The sequence below is a fragment of the Sus scrofa genome, chromosome 11, assembly GCF_054392235.1.
Source record: "Sus scrofa isolate SSC_HxYL_T2T_F1_AM1 chromosome 11, Sscrofa_HxYL_maternal_Yorkshire_Landrace_v2.0, whole genome shotgun sequence".
NCBI classification, from domain to species: domain Eukaryota; kingdom Metazoa; phylum Chordata; class Mammalia; order Artiodactyla; family Suidae; genus Sus; species Sus scrofa.
Genome location: NC_139393.1, coordinates 86027580 through 86034627, shown reverse-complemented (window position 1 = coordinate 86034627; position 7048 = coordinate 86027580).

Here is a 7048-nt window from a genome sequence, read left to right as displayed (position 1 = left end):
CCCCAGCCCCCTCCCGGCCTCCTCTGGAGGATTCCCACTGTCTGTCTGACGGCAGCTGGACTCAGGAGCAACGTTTTGAGGAGAAAAACAGCTCTGCTCGGCGCAGGGAACGTGAAAGGGCCCATTGGAATTATAGCTGATTCAGAACTCGGACCAGGCCACGCCTGCCCTCCCTCCTGAGACGCTGGACGCCTTCCCTCAGGCCCAGTCTTCCTCCCGGTCACCCACAGATGCCGTGGGGCCCTGGTTTCATCCTCTTCCTTGTCCCAAATTTCTGTGGCAGTGTGACATTGAGGCTTTCAGCAAATGTGGGGAAGGAAATGCGTCCGGCTCCCAGGACCGGGAGTGGCCCTCCTACCCAGGCCCTGCGTGGCTACTGGGAGGCGCAGGGTGCGAGCACGGCCCGGGGGCCCTTGGGACGCCCAGCTCTGCTTCAAAAGCAGACCCGGGGACGGTCATGTCCGAGGGTCCTGTGCCCATCAGACTGGCCTTGCGCACCAGCGGGAGGGGTCCCGCCATGGCCTGTGTCATCAGGAGGCCCCAGACAGACGCAGACACATGAGCTGGGTGCTGGGTGACGGCGAGCCCTCCTGCCCGACCCCTGGGGGCAGGACGGGAGCTCCAGGAAATGGGAGACAGGCCAGGTGTGGCTCTGACGGGCGAGGCCCCGGGGCTCCTGTGAGTGCTGATCAGAATCCAGGAGGGACCCTCCGGTTTGGGAGGAAGGTGGAAGTCCTAGGATCGGAGATGCAGACTTAGGCCCTTAAAGGGAATCCCAGTGCCGTGGCTGTGTGTCCCGTTGGCCCACAGCGCTGTGGCCTACGTAGCAGACTTGTTTCACCTGTGAAGTTGCATTTGGCAAGGAAGGCTTGACTCCGCACCACGTGGGGGCCAGATCCCAGGAAAGCCAGGGCAGCACAGGCGCCGGGGGAGCCACAGCGCCCTCCGTGGGCGGCCAAGCCTGTCACCAAGTCCCCTCTGCAGAGAAGCACAATCAAGGGGAAGAGGGGGACGACGCTGGGCAGGAACCGACAGATGCCACAGTCCTTCTGGCTGCGGGCCACTCGGGGGACGAGGGTGAGTGGCCGTCGGTGGCCTCTGAGTGCGTCAGACATGCTGCAGCTCTTGAGCCGGCTTGGTCTCCCTGGGTCACAGTGACAAGGGACAAGGCGGGGAGCCCATGAGGTGCCCATGAGACTCCCAGTGGGAGGGAACAGGAGTCGCTGTGAAAACTCTGCCAGGAGAATACCGGGACATCCAGGGGTGCCGAGGAGCAAAACAGGGTGAGATACTTGATCATTTGACTTTGCTAAATATTCTGCAATATTCATTCATAACAGCAAAAACAGTAGTTTTTTAGAAACATGATTTACTGGAAATATAGAAAGGGATGCCCCTCCCGTAGCAGAAGAGGAGTCCTCCCTGGAGCCCCTGCTCCTGCCCCCCACACCTGCAGACTCCAGCGCATGGAGCTCGGCCGCCTGGCAGACTCACTCAGGCTGCACATGCAAGCGTGTACACGTGGAGCACACGTGTGTGTACACACATGTGTGTGGAGTATGGGGTCCCGGCCCTTAGGAATGGGCTGTTTAGCAGGCTGATGTCCAGCCCACACACACTGGCAAACCCAGTTCTTGGGACCTGGGACCTGCATCGGCTCCTGCAGCGTCAGGACCTGGAGGTGGGCAATGAGCCTGGATTACCTGGGGGCCCTCAGGAGGGGGGCAGGGGGCAGAGACAGAGGCCGGACAGGCTGCTGGGGGTGCAGTGTGACCTGAGTGCAAGATTCAGGCAGTGGCCAGAGCCAGAAGAAGCAGGAAGCGGCCTCTCCCCAGACAGCTTGACCTTAGTGAGCCCGACTCTGGACTCTGGCCCCAGAGCTGTCCAAGAATAAATGTGGTGTTTGAACCAGAGGACAAGTGGCAGCTGTGGGCCACGGGCTCTAAACCAGAACTTCCTGCTGAGAACGGCTGTGGGCAGCTGCCTCTCCCCCAGCCCAGCATCACCAAAAAAGGCTGAAGGAAACTGGACCACATCACCCCAATGTGTGCCCCGTGACACAAAAGTGTCGTGAGCCGAAGGCGATTGCGGAGCAGAAAGCAGGACGTGTGCCCTCATTTACCAGAGGGAGGCTGCACCTGCCGGCCCCACGCCCTCACCTTCCTGCTGCCCCCCTTCCCCAGGGCCCCCCTTGGGAGTCACGTCTCTCTCAAGCCTGTTCTCCTTGGAGGTGCCACCCATGCTGCGTGGGTACATAATCTGACTTCTGCAGGGCAGGGGGCTGGGAGGCAAACAGAGGCGATTCCAGAAATCGTGGACCAAGGACCAATCGTGACCAACCGCGGTCAGGCGGCGCCCTACAAACTCAGCCTCGGCCGACTCCCGGGAGACCCCTTCCGCACTGAGCCTTACCCAGGGGGGTGTAGGAGCAAGTCCAGAAGTGAGCAGGGGTCATGGAGGAATTACGCTTCAATTCAGATCATTCGTCTGAATTGAAGCGTAATTTATAACGTTTCCTGACAGAGACAAGCCTGACCTGGTTGGTTGCTTAAAAACCAGGCCTGGCTCTGCCAACCACGGCACTCGGTGTGCGGTGTCTGAGTGCCCTGTCCACGCTCAGCCCTGCCAGCTGGGCCGCCTCACCCAGGCTCAGAGGCTCACCCGGCCCTGGGGGCAACCAGACAGACTTGGTCTGCGCGTGGTTCCAAAGGTTCGCTGGGAAAAACCTTAGGGAGGTGCGCTGCCAGAAATGGGAGCCTTTTCCGACGGACCGAGGGAATGTGTTAGTTCACAAAGAAATGTTGACGTTCCCAAAACATCGTAGATGCCAGCTGGGGCTAGGTGGGCTTCGGGACGCTCAAGGCTACGTGGCAGGGATCCTGAGCCCCACCGGCGTTCCCGGGCCCACCTTTTTATGACACGGCCCCCCTCCGGCTCGCCCCGGCCCAAATGAAACCAAGGCGCCAGGTGGCCCGTCCCATGCAGAGCAGAGCAGAGCAGAGCAGGGCTCCTCCAGAGCCTGGGAGCGCACTGCGGGATGGACCCACCCTAGAGGCCCCCCCCCGAGCCCCAGCAGCTCAGCCGCGGGTGTGGGCTGCTGGTTCTGAGGCCAACAGTACCGACCGCCCCTGAGCCCCGCACTGCTGAGGACGCTGGCATCCAGCCCGGCTCTGCAGGGAGTGAGAGTCTGGGATCGGGTATTTTTAAAACCTAATCTAATGCAGCTCTTACAAAAGCAATTAGGAGAAGATAAGTTAATCTGTCTTTGGCTGGTCTGAGGCCAGTCGGAGGGTCTGGACCCATTACAAGCACGTTAAGAGGGTAGTTGTGATCAATGCATGCTGACCTTCCTGCTCCGTGTAAAAGGTCTGAATTGTCCTGCGGCCCCTACCTCCACTGCCCTCACCTGAACCCAGGTTCCCCACTCCCCCCGGAAAGAGCCGCAGCCCCTCAGAGGCTGTCACCGGATTCACCCCTCAGACGGGGTGGGCAGGTGGAGGTGGGGACAAGGCTCACACTGGAGGTGCCCCCCACACACACCTTGCCCTGTGATCACCACTGCCCACATCTGCCTTATTTAATCCTCACAACAGTCTACCCATTTCACAGATGAGGAAACCGAAGCACCAAGCATTTTAAATAATTTTTCTGAGGTCAAGGAGCTGGTCAATGGCAGAAACAAGATATGGCCCAGGTCACTCCAATTTCAGGGCGTAATTACATCTTCCAAATAGGAAGGCATGTATTTCCCTGACTACAGCGAATTAGGTTCATCTTTCCTTCACGCAGTCAGCAAATACCGATTGATTCCTCTATGGGCAAGATGCTAGGAGAGTCGAAAAGATGAGTCATACAGACTTCGCTTTTAAGAACTTTAAAAGTGAGAAGTAGGAGAACTAAAACACACTATTACGTCATAACGCAGAAGGTGACAGTAGCACTTGGAGAGCAGCTGCTGCCCTAGAGAAGGAACAGGGACCCCCAACATCAGAGCAGCACACGGGAACCCCCTGGGGCCCAAGACCCTCAAACCAGAGCCTCTGGAGGAGGGACCAGCATCCGAGGTTGCAGAGCTGGGAGCCTCGGAGGATGCTGAGGGGGAGGGAGGGGCGAAGAGGGAAGAAAAGAGGAGAGGAGGCCGCAGGGTTCCAGCGGGGGAGGGGGGGCTTCGGGCCTGCGAGGGCGCGGAGTGTGCCCGTCCCAGAGGCCCGGCTGCAAGGCTGGCTGTGGGGCAGGCGAGAAGTCACCGAGAAGTCCGAAGACTCCAGACGGTGGGGTCGCCCGGCGTCCTCCTTATGCCTGGGGAGGACTCTGCCCAGCAGGAGGGCCGGTGACCCCCAACTGTCCCTGGAGGCCTGTCCAGCGGGGAGGAGCTGATGGGAGGGCTGGCTTGGCCGCAGACGAGGGAAAAGCAGCTAACTTTCCCCAGGGCCTGCACCCCCTCATGGGCCCCGCACGCACCTGGTCAGCCACCCCCCCCGCCGTCTGGGCAGCGCTCTGTCACCATGGTGGAGGTGGGGGCACACCTGGCCATCAGTCCTCACTGCCAAGCCCAGCGGTCTGCCTGCCAGAGGGTGGGAGCCGGGCTGTGGCGGCGCAGGCCTCCAGGTCCGTCCGTCCAGCGTCCCGACCTCAGGTACCTGGCCACGGGCTTTGGGAGCCTCCAGATTTCTGCCTCCCGCCCGCCCGCCACAGGCTGCCTCCCCCAGGGAAGTGTTTGGAGGCTTAAACAGGGAGAGGAAGAGGAATTTCAAAGTCAGCTTCTTAAACTGTGACCAGGGTGACTTCAAACACGTGGTCAGGCCTCTAGGGACGGAAGGGTCCACCCGGGGACTCTGTGCCAGCAGGAGGCCTGCGTGGCCTGCCAGCCCCTGAGGTCGGGAGGCCCAGGGAACCAGGAGGCTCCAGAAGCGAACGCTCTGCCCCTTCGGGATGAAAGCGGGGTGCGGGGGAGTGGGGGCAGGGCGACCCGGGCCCTTCGCCCTGACATGGACCTGAATTCATGGAGGCATTCTCCCCCTTGTGTCGCCCGCTTGGAACTGTGTCTAGCTCATGGCAGGTCTTCAGGGAAAACTTGAAGGCAGAAGACAGAACAGGCGTGCCCCCCCACACACACACCTTTCAGCACCTGCGCCCACCCGGGGGGGCCTGCCGGACACAGCCCTCTCCCATGGGGACCTCCCCACCCGCCTCCCCACCCATCCAGGGGGCAGGAGGCAGGCCTGTCGCCTCCACCTACAGGAGCAGACAGAGCTCAGCAGGCTCTGCGACCAGGACGAGCCCTCAAAAGAGAGGGATTCAAAGAGCCGGGAATCGGTCAGGAATCAGTCAAGAATCGGTCAGAACCTGTCAGGAAGCCCCTTCATGCCCCAGGCCTGGCTGGGTCCAGACCCACCGTCCCTCTGCCCCGTGCAGGTGAGGCCTTCTCGGGCGTCGTGAGAGTCTGGTCTCAGCTGACGGCAGCAAACACCGCCTGCCTGTAACCCAAGAGGCCTGTGCTGAGCCAGGGATGAATAATGCAGCCCGGAGGCCCCAGAGACGCGGGGGCCGCCCGGTCGAGGCAGCAGGGCCAGACCAGAGAGACGGAGATATATATTTCCAGGGATGTTTAAATTACAAACACCCTGGGGGCTTTGCTGGTAGCCTTGTAACCATGATCTTGTGTCCTTCGGCCGTGACCTCTGGTCCCTCAGCCATGGCCCCAGCTCACCTTTCAAGGTGCTCACTCCCCGTGGGAAGCAGGAAACCCACCCCTGACTCCCCAGAAGGAGGGTGCTCCCTGGCCTTGGATTTGCAACCACAGCCAGTCCACTGTCACCTGTGACACACAGGACGTTGCCCTTGAGAGAGGAGCCAAGCCCCCCGCAGGACAGGCCTCTGTGCCCACGGCCCTGGTCAAGTTCTGATGTGCCGAGGAGAGGCAGCCGCTCCCACTTGCGGGGTCCCCAACGCCAGCCAAGGAGCTGGGACAGGGTCCCCCAGGCCCAGACACCACCTGTCCTAGCCCCCGGAGGCCTGGGCCTTGATAAGATCTCGGACATAGGAGGCTGAGCCTGGAAAAGCATCACCTACTGTCACTGAGGGATTGAGGCGTGGTTTTTACAAACTCAAATCTTCCCTTCATTTGAAATTGTCTGGGTAAACCTGAGAACCTGTCTCATTTATTTTTAATCCCATGTTTTCAAATTGAGGTTTTCCTCTCCAGCTGTCCTTCTCTCAGCTGGTAAAATGCCTGTGACGTGTGCATGTGGTTTGCAGTCGGGGCCCCCTTGTGTGTCAGAACACATGAGAGGGGCTGGGCACCACCGTGAATGAGAGGAGGTGACCTCAGCCTTCGCCGAGCTCGTGTTGGGTAATTATATTTAGCAAATCTATGAAGACTGCACACAAGGAAAAACCCAGCCGGCTATGAGAATATAGTAACAAGTAGTTCTGGGCCTATGCCTTCTGGCCCAGCCCTTGAGAGCATGCGCTGCCTGGCACTGACCCAGCTGCCACCAAGAGGGGACAGCATGGACTTTGGGAGAGGGCTGGAAGCGTGTCCTGCAGGGCTTCCCAGACAGCCTGTCTCTTTGCTGAGATTTTTCGTCCCTACTTCCTTCAAGCGCTGGGCAATCCCCCGAGGCCGGTTGTGAAGCTGCCTTGAAGCCTCTCCGATGAATCCACTGGCCATGTCACCATGTGGGACTGCTGACCGCTTTCCTGGTTCTTGGTTGACAGCGAGCTTCTGTTCCCGACATTTGGGGGTGTCACATGACAGACCCGGCCCTCCTGGAGCATTCCCGTGACACAGCGCCCACGTGTGGGCACCACCTGCTACTGCAGGTGACCTCTGCTGATGGGGAGGCATTCCTCTTTGGGGTGCAGGGGTCATTACATTTCCACGGGGTGGGGGGACCCCCCCAGCGGGGGCACGGGGCCTTGTCACAGCTGAGGGTGGAGGCCCAGAACCCAGCATGGCCTGTGGGGGGCAGGCCCTCCTTGTGGTCTCCTGACTCTGAGCTGTGCCCCCAGCCCCGGTCTCTGCCTTCCCTCCACCTGCAGAGCT